Here is a 16,734-nt window from a genome sequence, read left to right as displayed (position 1 = left end):
CCTACGACTATTGAATTTTCATCGTTTCGGAAAATTTTAAATATGCAGCAAAATATACAACTCGGTTCACGTTAAGAAAGGAGGATTTTTTTTATTAGTTTTTTATTAGTTGTCGCTCGATTGTGTCGCATATGCGTGTGCGTTGTGTGGGTGCGTGCTCTCTTATATGTTTCGTAAGAAAAGCTAAAGCTGAGAGATCAGTAACAGAAGCATTTATAATCAGATTTACGTTTGAAATCTTAATCTTTCAACCATGTCTGTTTTGAAATGATTGAGAAATATGGAATTGGATCGGGGAGATGTAACTTTCCAAATTATTCATTTATATGTATATATGTATGTATATAATTATTTGCTGTTATTATTATTCTTTATATTGCAAATTTTCAAAAAGGTCAAACGAGGTGACCGAATTTGCGGAGTATAAACGAGGGTATAACATAATAATTTTCCAATAATAAAATTAATCATTAATTTTATGATATTTTATCGAATTAATTATTAGTTATATAACTGGAAATATTGCCCCATTTACTCAAAGGTCTAAATTACGCTTATTCGACCATTATTATACTAAATGTTATGGAATATTACAGTACTTTTGGTACGTTTGTATGGAAAACGCAGTCAACAGATTAGAATAATCAGACCAGTGAAAAGCTGTAATCTTAAAAAAAATTTTTTAAAATCCTTTTTAATCGTGTCTCTCGCACAATTACACGGATGTAACATGCAAGACCTTTTGGAAATCCTAAGACTGCCCTCTTTGCACAATTACAATAGATATATTAGAATTTAATTTCCTCATTTTTTCATTTTTCTCAAACTTGGGTTTATTGTCTTTACATGATTTATTAGCATTAGAACATTTCTTATGCGCTTGTATCAAATTATATACGGAGCTCTATCCTCAAGTTTCGAAATTATAAATTATATGAAACTTCGGAGATTTGCGTTATTCGTCGTACATTTAGCGTTTACCATTAATTCGAAACACTATCACAAAAAAGGATACCTATCATGTAACTTTTTCCCTAGGAAACGTACGAAAAATGAAAATATTCGCTACTTGAAGATAATGGAAAAATTTTTTACTTCTCACCCTCTTTTCACGTTTCTATCCAACGAAAGGGTGAAAAGTGAATTTTTTTTCCATCGTCATTTTTTTCTATTATCTTCGATAATAAAAATTTTCACGTTTCCCTTCTTCTCCCTAGGGAGGAAGTTACACGATCGGTTATCAAGATCCCGATGAGAAATGGTGTTTTTCGCACGCGTTCTCATTTTTTTTCCTCGTTTTTTTTTTTTTTTTTTTTTTTTTCCAAACGTCGGAAAACGTGGAAAATGCAGATGCCAAGGGAGACAACGGCGTGCACACAAGACGTGCGCGTTCGCTCTTTTACGCGCGTTTCGGCTTATCGGCTACCGGCTTATCGCGGCATCTCGACGTCTTGGCCTATCGCGGCTCGACAGGGGAGTGCGAGAGGAATAAACCTAGACCTACACAATATAATACATGCCACGCGACAATACGCGGCCCCTCGCATGACCTCACGCAACACAAAGCGTATCACAATGTGGGTCCTCGAGGCTATGCAAATTCGCGGGTATGCGCGGATGACCTAACGTTTGACTCGCTCCATTCTACTCGGCGGAGAACAGAACCGGTTCGCTTCCGAATTATTCGGTGGTCTGCCGGTGTCTTTTCAAGGTGCACGCACGTGCTGAAATTTTGTCTGTGCCGAGGGAACGTCCAAGACGATCAAGAGGATCGTCTTTGAGTTCCTGATAATGAAACTCCTGTCCCTGTTTACGTAGGGCCAATTGAAAGATAAGCTCCCTCTCGTGCTGAGAATATTATCGAGCTGTACGAAAGAAGATGAAGTAAAGAGCGAAGCGAAGCAAAGGCAAAAGTATCTCGTTTGTCTGCTTTGTACCGTGGAATATTTTCCTTGAAAGCTTTGACAGAATAATATGGATAATCTGGTTTAAAAAAAAAACTGTGTACTTTAATGCATGTATGTATTTTAATGTATACATTTGCGATAAAAAGCAATATATATCATAATTTTGTAATACGTTGCTACTTTTTTTATCGCAAATATATATATATATATATGTATTAAAATATGTTCTTTAAATTATTCATAGAGACAAGGGCTCCGACTTTTAATTTTAAGCAAAATTTTATAATCTTATAATTTTTATTATTCAAAAAGATTTTCGTTATATTTTCGTCAATTTAATCCGCTTTTCAGTGATTTGCATTTTATTTATGTTACTCCTCTCTGCATTTTTAAGACATAAGCCACATTTAATGGATATAAAACTGTTAATTAAAAAACAACAATTGATAATTGAATTCTAATTTTAACTTAAATATACATGTATAAGAATGCATAATAAGATAATGCATAAAAGTTGGCTATGACACCGTTTAGTTTGAAAAGTGCTTCGAAGCGTTAACTCTTATCTTAATTTGATTCGATCGGACCTTTCGATTGAAGGTAAAATTGAAAGGCAAAGGTCGATTGATTAAAGTAAAATAATTTTCCAAGATAAATTTGCAACTTTATAAAATCCAATTATGAATTCTCCGATTGTGTAATCTTTAAAAATTATGGAAAGTCATGAAGAGAGCTAAAATGGACAATACTTTGATCATAATAGTCGTAAAGATGCATCACGATATATCGAGCCCATGAAAGAAATGTCACTTAGGAAGAATTAATACCCAAGAGGGCAATCGTAGTATTACCATCGGATAAATACTTAGCACTTGTAAGTATTCGGCGATAAAACCACGTGACAGAACGCAAAGTCCGTGTTTGATTACATAGCTCTTAAACGATTCGACGACACAATATTATTTATATATATATATATGATCGAACAGAGTTAATCGATGATTTATAGAATGATATATTTGCATACGCATATAGTAAAGTCATAAGCATCGCTCAATTAAAATTAAATTGCAAGTAGTTTTTGCACTGACTGTTGCTCATTAAATTCTGGCTATATGTGAATACGTAATATGTATAATAGTTTTGCATAAATGTAACACGATTGAAATGTAATGACATGATTTGTGAAGGTCATCCGATGATTAGCAACGCAAATTAGTGTATGAAAAATGTGCAAATACATAAATATCATAGAAAGAAGTATAAAAATGTGTAGATGCGAAAGCAGTTTTTTAAAAATAAAATATATCATATTTTTAGAAATTATCGTATAAATTGTACATAAATCGAAAACCATGACAATGTAAAATATGCAGTAAAAATGGGTAATACGTCATACTGAATTCTTAATTTGAAACTGAATTTATTCTCTGTTATGAAGACAATGTTTGAAAAATATCTGTGATATTATTACCTAAAAATCTCACTTTGCATCATCGTAATTTTAAATTTTGATATCGGTTTATCAAGGGGCGACACATTTAAGATCCCGTATAAAAGTATCTACGAATTAGCCGTGGGATTAAAAATTGAACGTTTGCAAATTTTCTGATTGGTCTCTTTGATATTTTATCCGGCGCAGATAGTTTCGCTATCAATAGACAATATTTGAAGAGCCGCGTCTAATTCCAAATTACGTAAGGAACGGCTTCTATCGCGACATGTAATCTTATCAACCCGCTCTAGACAAATTTGTATATATACCTTCGTCGGCATTAATATCGCCTTGATATAGTCAGAAACCAGAGTTCCTTTCTCATTCTAATAAGCAGGGGTAGACGAGATAAGAAGTGTCTATGTTACATTATCCTAACGTCTTTTAGTCGTAGATCCTCGCCGATATTGTAGGAAGTGTGATATCGGCGATGTGACTAATAAATTCAATGTCGAGCCTGATTTTCGCATACATTACGTACTACATGCGAGGCTCTTAATACGCGATTAATATTCGCTCGACTTAAAAATCGACGATTAAAAATACGTTGTATATTTATATTTTTCTTCCTTTTAAATAGAAATATGTGTCACGTACGTACATGAAATATCGTTATTATTCTTTGAAAAAAGAAATATGTTCTCCAATTCTTCTTTTTCCGGTCTTTCTACGGTCGCGGGACTACTATATTAGCATTGTTAAACGTTTGATGGGAGGCAAGGGAGAGACCAAGTCGTGTATTTTATCATCGGCGCAAAGATATCGGCCAGATGACGCACTCTGTTTACATGTTTACCAAGTAACACGCAAAACACAATATCAATTAGTATATACAGAAGATACCGTCGAGAACCTATCTACCTATCTGCCTGCCTACCCGGCACGTAAACTCTTCTGTTCTACGTCGACTACTTCAGTAGTCGCGTTACGCAAGGCACATACGATGAGATTATAGTCGGATGACTATTACCCGCAAAACGGATACGACCCGTCGGCCGCAACGGATTATAATGCGAAAGACCAACTTTACGGACGTGTCGGCGATGCATCGTTCGTACTTTTTATACTCGGCTCTACGTCAAACGCATCCCACTTGAAGAGGCGAAATTTTTAAAATGTCGCGCTTCCGGTCGATCACGAGCGAAGCTCTAACGCGCAGATTTCGGGCGCGGAATCGCAAGAATCGCATGCATTGGGGAAAAAAAAAAAAAAGAAAAAGAAAAAAGAAAAACCTCGCTTCACCTTTCTCGCCTCCGGTATCACCGATTTCTTGGAGACGAATCGGCGGCGTTCGAGGTGTAAGCTCGAAATCAGCGTTTTAATCGCATTTTGGCCTATTCATATTCGAAACGAAGCTCGTTCCCTAATATTCCCATTCTGCGCGCACGCTATATTAATAAAACGACTCCGATTAGCGTAACGCGATCTGTATCATTCATGCTTTAATTCTTTAGCGTGGCCGTTAAAGTGTGCGGTAAAGACGCCGCGCGCGCGGGCAAAACTCACGACGGAATTATCTGCGGACATTTTTGGAAATCGCACCGCACGTATGTATATTTCACGGGGACCTGATTTCTAGACGCGCGGATATCTCTCTCGCCGCGCCCGAAAAAGCTCACGGGTTCATAAAAATTCCACGAAGGAAGAAACTCTGCTGTGCACGTCGCGCGGTCGCCGATCGATCTGCGCCGCCATCGACGACGACGACGACGACGACGACAACGACGACGACGACGACGACGACGACGACGACAAAGAATGATTCCATCGATCATTTTCCCGTGAGTATTGGATCCAATTTTGCTGACGTCAGGTGTTTTGGGAACGTTATTACGTGAGCATGTCGTACAAACGTATGTCATAAATGAATGATCTAAAGGAAAATAATTTTTATCGTACCGATAATAAACTGCGTCGATTTGTGTGTAAAGCTTGCGCGTTGTTTTGACCGAACGAATCTTTTGCGTTAAGATCCAAGGTAGCCAAGAGCGAACTATCGGAAATATCGTCGTTTGCCCGAATTTCAGAAATACGCGTCCGTCCGAGATCGATATTCGTAGTCCGAGAGTATATTTCATTTCTTCGACGATTGATTTTCAAAAATAAGAATTTCCAACAATTACAAACTGTATAGATGTAAGAGAGTTGTTTCTTTTTTATTAAATGTGATAAAGATAACTCGTATATATATATATATATATATATATATATATATCGTATATATGAAATTAATACTATCCGTATTAAATGTAAAATAAAAAAAGATTTTTTAAATTATATATTTTATTATTATATTACGTGTTTCTAGATGGCGCTTAAATTTTGTAAGCTCTATATATATTACCTTATCACGAAATTATGTTCGCGTGAATCAAGCGGTAAATTAATGATGGAAATTGTACCGAAACTACATGCTGCATTGTTAATGCAAAAAAGATTGTGTCACTATACGCGTTGATTGTATAGATTAAATATTGCGTAATAATTAATGATTAATACGTGTGTCGCAAGTCTGGATTATTTCGTTACAGACTCGGCTCTTCTTCACAATATCGTATAAAACAAAGATGGTTCCGTAGATTTTTCATAAGGAACGACGCTATTATAAGAATTTCAATAAATGTCATTTGTAATAGCAATTATTATTTTTCGACCGGTAAAGTGGCCCGACTATTATAATAATAATGAATAATTAAAACACAGTGGATGTGATTTAGACAAGACGAAGCGTTGACTTATTTGATCCAGGTACTCTAGAATTCTGACGCGCACCTCAATAATTCAGTTTGTTCGTATTTTTAGAAGCGAGATAGAAGTCCGCGATGGAATATATGAGATAAGTATATTAGTGGAAAATTTGATAGAAATTATACACTAATTTTGGCTACTCGCAATATATTTTATGGAAATAAAACCGCGAGACATACTTTTCATTTTATTTTAATTTAGCTCTGACTAAAAGATTTTGATACGAATAAACTACCTGTTAAAGTCTGTACAATAAAAAGATCTTATTTTAAACAGTCATATATACAAATATACCCAAGATTTCTTTGAAATTTTCTTAAAAATTCTTGGAAATTTTAAAAACTATTACCTCCATTTTGTAATTTTTCTGACCTTTAACTTTATTATTATTAAAACTTATGTAATTGAAAATAGGTCTAACATCCATAGTATTTGCTTGAATATTATTTTCTAATTTTTCAGCAGTTTAATATTTCAGCAGTCGATATAGTTGTTCATCAATTTTGAAAGAAAATAATTTAGAATTATCTTTTACGAATCGAAAAATCTACTGTCAATATTATTAATAATATAATATTACGTTATTGTTGTTTTGTAACGTCAATTATGAAAATGTCCATTAAACATATATAATTATTGTGACGGTATATATTGTCCAGTTTATTTACTTTTCGAGAGAAACCATTTTCAGACTTCATATTGATTTTAGAATTTAACATTAAATTCGGAAAATTTCTATATTAATTATTTTGTTGAAATCATTAAAATTTATTTGATAGAACGTGTTAATGCATTACGGAAATTCTATTAATTTAATTAAATTTAAACACTTTTATTCAATGATAATAAAATTTATCGTAATGAACAAAAAATTAAAAATTCTCTTTAATTTTTTATTTATATATAAAATTATTACATATACATATATTAAAATTATTTATTCTTCAGAAAGAAATAATCATATGCTTAATCAATGATCTATACCAAGTAAAAACTTACTTTTCTCGTTATATCAAACATATTAAATAAAATTTCATTTCTAAAGACTAATTATAAGAAGGAATCGCGGAATCAGGAAATGCGGATTCTTGCGTAAGCTAGCGTTTCATGTCGTCAAGATTCGTCAAGAAGAATTGTCAGTAAGAAGTATTGATAGTTGTTTAACATAACGTAACTGATTCTCTCGTTACAACTTCTATTATACTTATAACTATTATATTATCTATTATACTCTCTTTTGGCGGGCGCCCTTCGGCGATGATTGCCGCGCGCGCCTTCGGCGACCTTGAGAGTGCGCGTCGGGTCAGGACTGACGTAAATCTTCGGCGTGTGCTGGCGCAAACCCCTGGATGCATTCTTCCGCCCACCCCCGTGAACGGTGTGCACGTGTCATCGCGTCGCAAGAGGAGTAAATTGCGATGTCCGCGCGTATCGCTCGTCATGAAGGGGGAAGAGAGAAGGCGAGAGAGAGAGAGAGAGAGAGAGAGAGAGAGAGAGAGAGAGAGAAGGAGGCAGAGAGCGAGACAGAGCGTCAAATGACGCAAGTCCATCGGCTCTCGTGCGCAATTGCGGGCAAGATGCCATTCGTTCGTTCGTTCGTTCGTTCGTCTGTCTATCCATCCATCCATCCATCCGTCCGTTTGTCCATCCATCCATCCATCCGTCTGGCCAGCCAACCGACCGACCAACCAATCGACCGACCGACCGACCGATCGACCGACCGACCGACCGGCCCCCTTTTTTCGCTCCTTCACGCGTGTGAAACGTGCAGAGCGAGCGACGCTATAAGGGCGCCGCTCACCCGGCAGGAGTTACCACCGTTGCACCTTGCCGATGTTCATCGCCGTGCTTGCATCGGTCACCGATGCAAAGGGAACATTATCGAATGACGTAAGTCGATACGGTGCGCTCGAGCAAGAGGAAGATGCATCCGCCTCTCTCCCGCCTCTCTCTTTCTCATCGTGTCCCTCTCTCTCTCTCTCCCTTTGCCGGCTTTATCCTTTGTCACGTGCGAGCCGCACGTGTACGGCGATCCCTGCGCACCTCCACCGGGCGCGGGCGCCCTGCCCCGTCGCTTCCCGGACGATACTGCGACTTTCAAATATACGCGCATCGCGGCCCCGACGACGGTTGCGCGACGCGGACCGCGTGAAAATCGCCGCGAAATCGGGATCAAATCTCGCGCGCGCGCGCGCACGCGCGCGCCCCTCCGTTTCGCGACGTTACGTACACTTTTTTTCAAGGGAGGTCGAAGAAGGGATGAAAGAAATATAAAATTTTATTGCGAATATTGCAATTGATTATAATTATGGTTACGTTATATAAATACATAATGAGATGAGTCTCACAATTCGATAATCTAATTTTAGCGACAGATTCGAAGTCGAATATATGAGGGCTTTGATTTTGCAGGATATGCTATGAAAAATCGTGTGTGTCATCAAGAAAAGCTTAAATTATAACATATGAGGAAGATAATTTAGTTGATCTCGATAAAATGAGAATAGAAATGTTCCGGATATTTCTTTCTCTGCATCTTTAAATCTACTTTTATCTAATATTATACGGTTGATATTAAAATTAATAATGACAATGTACAGATGAAAACCTGGAATAATTGGAACAGTTGTAAAACAAAATATCTTTTTGTATTTAAAAATGTTATTAAAAATAGTATAAATTCGAAATTATAAATTAGAAAATATTTATTTACTCTAAAATGGATTAACTATTATACCTTTCCGTTATTAAAACCTTATTTAAATTTATTTTTTTTTTTTTCAAATACATTGTGGATGGAAATAATATTCGTACAATTATATTAACATTACTGAATCGTTTAGTTTGGAAAAAAGTTTTAAATGTCCTTTTAAAATATGCCTGTACACAAATTTTATTACTAATTGTTATTTAAGCATGAAATTTTACCTTGACATATTTTCATGTTACGAAAAAGAGAGAGATAGAGATTGAGATCGCTTAGTCTGTATGGATCGTAAAATTCAAACGATCGATATATACATGTTAACACAATATTCGCATTACGAACATGCGAGCTGTCTGCATCCAAATGAAGAACTGTCCATTTACACGAACGGTCGTGCCACCACGAGAAGTCGGGGGAAAAAAGGAACGATGGTCCAATCGCGACACATTCAGCAGAAATGGTACGACGGTAAAGGGAGCTAATCGATGTCAGCGTTCGCGAGGAGATGAAAAAACCAATTCTGGCCAGCTCACATTTTGATTCTCATTTTATTAAACCGTCCGCAGCAGTACATTTTGAAATTATTTAACAAATATCTCTCCGAAACGAATCATATTAATGAACTATTAAACCGCAGCTCATTTAAAATCGAATAAAGGATGCTCTCGCTATCTATTTATGCCTTCCCCCTAAGTTTAATTTACGGAGACCTTTAAAGTTTAATTGCTTGTAACTCGGTTACCATTAATGCTTGTTCGAGCGAACGACATTCTTGCTGATCTGACTTACAGGGTTTGTGATTTCCGATAATTGGCAGTGACTGTGGGATAGGGCATGTCGCATAGAGCAAATACATATTTTTTTTAAGTGTGTATTTTTTTAATGAAAATAATATCTTGAACTTTATTTCACTTTGTGAACGCAAGTTTCCTTTATTCACAAATTTTCGGACGCTGTACATTTTCGAGAGTGTGCTTATGGATATATGCCTTTAATGCGTATTTGATCCCCGACGAAGATCCCCGAGGTAATTCCGGCAAATGAATTTCCTTTCCTCACGTGCGATTCGCGTACCGGCACATCTTCTCTGTGCCGGCACAGAACATCCTTCCTATTACGGTTCGCGCGTCGGTCATTCCGTACGCGAGCATGTCGGCGGAAGGAAACGCGCCGAATGAAAACAGCCGAGGGGCAGGAGGGGAAGGGACAGCGGGATCTGGGTTAAAGGAGGAGGAGAAGGAGGAGGAGGAGGAGAAGAAGAAAGAAAAGCAAGAGGGGGAGGAGGTGGTGGAAGCAGCGGGACAGGAGGGGAGCGGAGGAGGCAGAGGCAGGAGAGATACCTGGAAGTGGGAAAAGCAAAGTGCGCTCTCGCACGTGGCCGATAGGACCACGTGGGCTTTTCGCCTGCGTCACCGACCTACCGGCCGACCGAACAAACGAACGGAACGAACGAACGAACGAACGAACGAACGAACGAACGAACGAACGAACGAACGAACGAACGAACGAACGAACGAACGAACGAACGAACGAACGAACGAACGAACGAACGAACGAACGAACGAACGAACGAACGAACGAACGAACGAACGAACGAACGAACGAACGAACGAACGAACGAACGAACGAACGAACGAACGAACGAACGAACGAACGAACGAACGAACGAACGAACGAACGAACGAACGAACGAACGAACGAACGAACGAACGAACGAACGAACGAACGAACGAACGAACGAACGAACGAACGAACGAACGAACGAACGAACGAACGAACGAACGAACGAACGAACGAACGAACGAACGAACGAACGAACGAACGAACGAACGGACCGACACCCCGTCGCGTGTATTGATTGAGGGTGGCCATGGTCGTTTCCATGGCGACGTTTCTTTTACCTGTATGCTGCGCGCCGTGTGCCGCGCGCATGCATGATACACCTTTCCGGCCGTATAATGCCGCCGCGCCGCTGCCGCGTAGGTGCGCGAGGTGTACCTGCGGCAGAAGGATGGGGGGGGGGGAGCGGTATCCTCTCCTCTCCCTCTTTGACCTGACCCTCGACCCCTTCTCCTCCTTGTCTTTCTCCGCGCGGATTACACATGATAGAGAAAACGGAACGCGCTCGATATCGAGATACGAATCCTCGTGTGTACAGACACGCGACACGCGCACACACACACACACACACACACACACACACACACACACGTGCGCGCGAGGGGGGGGGCGTAACGATTTCGACTTTTCTCGTTGTTGAATAATAAATTCTTTTTCTTTTTTTTTTTTTTTTACAATGTTTATGTGACAAGTGGCAAAAGATGTCACTTTATATCGTTTTCAAAACTTCGCTTTTGCTGGAACATCAAGTACACACATGTACACATTTACACAGAGAGCACGTAAAGAGAAATACAATTTACCAAAATAGAATTGCTCTTAATTTTCCATCGCGAGTGGTGGAGTAATGACAGGCACGTATCGTAAGTAGCGAAAACAATATTGCGAATTATTATTAGTAATCGAATCCACTTTTTTAACGCTGATTCTAGATCTGATTTTCTCAATTCATAGCTGATTTTCTCAAGCTTTTGAAGACTCGGATTATCGTCATTGATTATTCATTGTTTTTAAATTGACTTCCAATTAGCTATAACTCTATCCGGCGCGCGAAATGCAGTCAGACGTCTTAATTCGTATTCGCAATTTTTGGAAGCATTGATTTTTTAGAATATTTATTTTGTTTATAATGCGCGCGTGCGCGCGCGCGCGCATCCGTGTACACGGAATATTTTCGCTGTTTCGTACGTAATATTGTCTCTGCTGTTTTTCAAGTACACTTGATCTGTTGTATATTTAGATTCGTACGTATATATAATGTTATTATAATCTGCGAATAAAGGTCGCAATCGCGAATAATTGTCTGAAATGTAAGAGCGCAGTAATCAAAAATGATAAGGCAATAACGACAAGACTGTTGTTGGGTCGCGCAAAATAATGTCTCGCACGAGCATAATTAGATAATTTTGCATGCAATTTTGCACATGAAATTTATGGACGCAATCACAGATGGAGAGTACTAGTGATCGAAAAACACGTCTCGAGCGGAATAGTTTTTGTTGCGACAATTTTTCTGTAAATCGACGATAATCCGAGTATTATCCGAATATTGGGTTATCTTTATCCGCCCTGCGTATCTCTGTTTCGTTCTCGTCGATGTAAAGAGGAGCTCTCGCTAAACATTATTTATCATGTCAGTACCCCAAATATTTAGCAAATGCAATCGTGTTTTTAAGAAAAAAAATGTTTTGAAATTATATTACAATCATATTGCGCTCTTTCCGACACTCTTCAGATTTTTATCTCATGATTTTTTTTCGTCAGATGGAATTTTTGTGTTTCTGCAAGAAATAACTTTTTATTGTATCAGTGACTTCCGTATTATCTAGAATTCAAGGAATAATCCCTAAGCTCTTTTGTCCAGATATTAAAATTCATAAATTATCTTCCAAGACATGTCTATTGATTTTAAATGAGTTATTCTTGTTTTACTCGAATTTTATTTTTTTATAATATTTCACCGTACTTACAATCGATGTTGCTATAAATCGCTTGATAAATATTATCAAAAGGATTGAAAGAAATGGAAAAAACTGTGCGATATAAAGTAATAAATATATATTTTATCGTAATATTATCGTAAGAAAATTGTCCAATTATAAGTTTTGAGATTGGATTCTTTATTTTCTTTTTCTCGTTGTTACGTCGTCGCGAAATTCGCGAGCCAGACGCGCGATCGTAGTGATCTATGCGAAAACGAAGAAACGCGAGATGCGAAAACGACGGAGAAAATGACGTGGAACACGTGACTCGACCTCTCACGAATCGATACGTGAGAAGAGCCGTGTCGGTCAGCTGACAAGGCGCCGGGCGATATCCTGCAGTGAGTGAGGAATAAAAGGAGCGTGGGACCTGCGGAGAGGATGAGAGGGGTTGTAAAGAAGGGATAGTATGGGAAATGGAGAAATCTACTATTACTGTGTTGTCGACCGGTAGCATGTGCTTCAGCACCTCTATTAGTTGGCTTTTATTTATTTATACGGTTTCCATCAGAGTTTTATCGACGCGTCCTTAATTTTTTATTAATTTTTTAAATTAAAAATTCAAACGAATTACAGAGATAAATAATCATGAAAGATACAAATATCCCGAATATGCTGAAACTCCATAAATGAATTTTGGAGCGGAGAAGCGTCTTTATTTTTGCTATAATGTTTCTTGGAAGTAAAATGTTGGAAATATAAAACAATTTAATAATAATTATCTATTCAAGCGAGATCTTTTTAATAACATCATTTTTAGAGAGAACAAATATTTTTTTCTATGGACGTAATAAACATGACGCCTACACATGACCTTTGAAGGAGAAAATCCGTTTCGTTTTCTGGAACTTGGAAGCTGTATAGGATTGATTTTATTTTTTTTCTCAAAAGAAGCCTTCAGGGAATACGACTGATTGTCGCACGTCTTACGTAAAAATATGATTACCAAGAAAAAAATTTACGTACATTATGTTGAATTCCTTTACAAAAATATATAGATGCGTAAGAACATAGATATATTCTATCAAATACATACTATCGTCGTTTAATCCATTTGGTTGAGCGAGCGGCAGTTCTCCGTATCCTCGAAGAGAAAGAGGAGAAGTAGTAAAGAGGAGAGTGCGAGAGGGAGAAAAAGAGATTAGGCGGAAGAAAAAGAGAGGTGGATGAGATTTCATAGAGGGCCGTCGCGACGCCTCGTTCGGTTCGTGGCTCTTCTTAAGAAGGTGGCACGGAAAGGAAACACGCGGAGGACGTGAGTAGCGGCGCGAGCAGCTGGTTGGAGGGGCCGGGGGAACACGCGAGGGCGGGGGGGAGGGCGGGAGCGACGCGGGGAGGGCAGTTGCGACGCCGGGCGTCCGGTGATCGCGCCTTAAAAGGTCCGACGCCGCACGCGCCCAGCAGCTGCCAGGCTCTCCTTCTTCCTCTCTCCTCTACTCCCTCTTTTTCACTCCCTCTCCGTCCCTCTCCTTTCTTCCTCTTCCTCTCTTTCTTCCTCTTTGTCTCTCCCTCCCTTTCTGCGCTGGCGGCGCAAATGCGCCTTTCAAGTTTCTCCTCGCCTCTCTCCGCGCGTCACTTCTTCCTTTATTTCCTTCCACCTCCCCCCCTCGTGTGTTTTCTCACATCTTGATGAATTAAATCGTGCCCCCTCGCGAGTTTTCCCGACTTTCACCAATTTCCTCGGTTAATCTCCTTGTCGGTCTTCCTTTCCGGTCTTCTTCCCTCCCACTCTGTCTCCCCCTCTTTCCTCCGTGGCGTCTCCGTCATTGCCGATCAGCCTCCTCGTATCGTCACAGTCGGCCCTCGCGTTCTGGACCACGACGGCGAGTATCGCGTTTCAAGTTAACGCGGCGGTGTGCGCCATAAGAGCGAAATGAGCGAATGAGCGAGCGAGCGAGCGAGCGAGCAAGAGAAAGAGAGAGACGAAGGACAGAAAGAGAAAACTTGAAAGAAAAACGAAAGGAAGAGGGAGGTGAACGCGCGTATGCATGATTCACGCACGATGTCTGCGACGCCGCGATTGCACTTAGCTGCGATGGCAGTAGCAACGATGTCGTTAATTCATGCTGGAGATTGACTCTCCAGATGATGATGATGATGATGATGGCCCAGGTGCTGTTTCCTTTTATCACACACAGGATGCTTTTTAAAATTTCAAAACATCGGATCGTATTGGTTTCGCTTTGTTTTTCTTCTTATTTAGACTCTTCCTAGCCGTCGATTTATAAAGAAGCGTGATTTTTGCAGCATTATGTCTTAATGTTTGTAAAATGCAACATTTTTGAACATTTAAAAATTTTGTTTGCGTGCCATTAGAATTGTTCATAACTTTGTTAATTTCTAATTTTCGACAATATTTAAGCGCTACTTGACTGCCAATAAGAGATCTGTATTTCATTTTCATCATTTTACAATGCTTACTTTAAATTTGGGATTTAGGTCGGCAAAAGGAACTGATGCATTCGAAGATTAATATTTTATGTTAATAGAAAACGTTCAATATGATTTGTTTTAAATCTGGTTTCGTATTTCCTGCTTGTCAAAACTGATCATATCTCTGTCGTTTTGAAAAATGACTTTATTGCAGGAAATTGATACTTTATTATAGGAAACTGATTTTTAGACACTTTTTAATTATTCATCGCGACATCTTTTTCACATAATTTCACATAATCTTTTTCACATAAACTAAAAACGTTAAAAATGATACTCACCTTCAATTCTTCATTTTAGAAAGTTTCAAGCTTAAAAGTTCTTTAAAACGGAGCTAATGAAGCTCCAAATTAATATCACATAAGTAAGACAAAGGGGCAGGCAAAGGACAAAGATCTTTTTTTCGACGACTTTCCAGCAGGCAAATATGCAACGGAAGAGGCAGACTGGAGAGGAACGCGTGCACACGCGGAGAGAGAGAGAGAGAGAGAGAGAGAGAGAGAGAGAGAGAGAGAGAGAGAGAGAGAGAGAGAGAGAGAGAGAGAGAGAGAGAGGGAGAGGGAGGGATCCACGCGTACACGCGCGCTTCGTTATCGAAATACCGATGCAGCCCTTGAAACCCTTTGGACAGACCCCCCTTTGGACGTCTCTCTCACCTCGCCCTTGCTCGCTTTGTGCCACTTGGCGGAAGGGTGCAGCGTGGCGCCCTGGCACTTACGTTCAAGATGATTTCTCGCTCGAGAAGCGATCCTGCAGTAAGCTACATTGTAATTGCATCGTTAACCTTTTGGCGAAAATTCGCATACATGATATTACAGGATATTATACACTCGAAAAAGGTTCAGATTCAAAAAGAAAATTGATCGAATATATGAAATATTTCTTAATTATTTATATGTAAAAGTACTTTATTTTATCTCCATTGTTCAGAAAATGTTATCTTATTCTTTTTATCTCTTAGCTCCAAATTTGCTTCTCCTTTTAAAAGATAAAAAGCAAAGAGGGTCATACCATTTTAATCTTTCTTTTTTTTTTTAGAACTATTTTTTTTTTTTATATCTTTCAAGAATTGCATTTTTTTTCTTTCCAGGAAATCTTTACTTTTACTACCATTACTGAACTGATAATAATCTCCTATTTCATTCAACGTTAAATAAAAGAAGCATAGTCTCTCATTTCGATCTCTTAACGTATTCCAATTCATCTTGAATATTACAACGTGCGTCAAGTGGTTGATACTTGCATTTTCCCTTCGCTTCTTCCATCCATTATTCGCTCCCGACGGAAAGATGAATTTCCGATTTTGTATTCGATAGGCGAAGCGTCAAAGCGTGTAACGACGCAATGTCTTCCACGTGCTCCGGATGTGAAACATGTGTGGGGAGCGTACGAGTAACGGCTGATCATTTACGAAATCTACGTGTAAATTAGGGAATAATATTTTATGCGCTCGCGCGCGCGCGCAATCGGACGGGACGCCGTCCTTGCGATGATTCATTAACTGGGCAGGACCATTCGAAAATTTCGATCAGAAGGAAAAAGAGCGTGAAAGATTACGCAATGCATATGCTAATTTCGAATGGTCATATAAATTTAATGTATTTATGAATCTACTTTTTCAAGGAAATTGAACTTTATTTCCCTCTAGTCGTAAATTTCACTGGTTGCCACTCGTTCCACATCGCGATTCAACAATTCAAATATTCCGTTAAGTTTCTTCAAATCAAGAATGGAGTTACCAAGATAAAAACTTCTTTTTCACCTATATATATATATATATATATATATATTTGTCCACCTCGGTCGTTACTTTCCTCACGTGGTCACGTGGTAGATTCGGAC

The 16,734-nt window shown here is 38.7% G+C and overlaps 1 protein-coding gene across 3 annotated transcripts in view; it reads left to right on the top strand.

Moving 5' to 3' along the window:
- The window catches only part of Mef2 (myocyte enhancer factor 2), a 71,983-nt gene that overhangs the window by 2,672 nt on the left and 52,577 nt on the right, over nt 1-16,734 (top strand). The window lies entirely within an intron of this gene.

The sequence above is a fragment of the Pogonomyrmex barbatus genome, unplaced genomic scaffold (assembly GCF_055798465.1).
Source record: "Pogonomyrmex barbatus isolate J1 unplaced genomic scaffold, ASM5579846v1 scaffold3, whole genome shotgun sequence".
NCBI classification, from domain to species: Eukaryota; Metazoa; Arthropoda; class Insecta; order Hymenoptera; family Formicidae; genus Pogonomyrmex; species Pogonomyrmex barbatus.
Note: the sequence above shows the minus strand (reverse complement) of the source record. Positions and strands in the feature narration are given on the sequence as shown.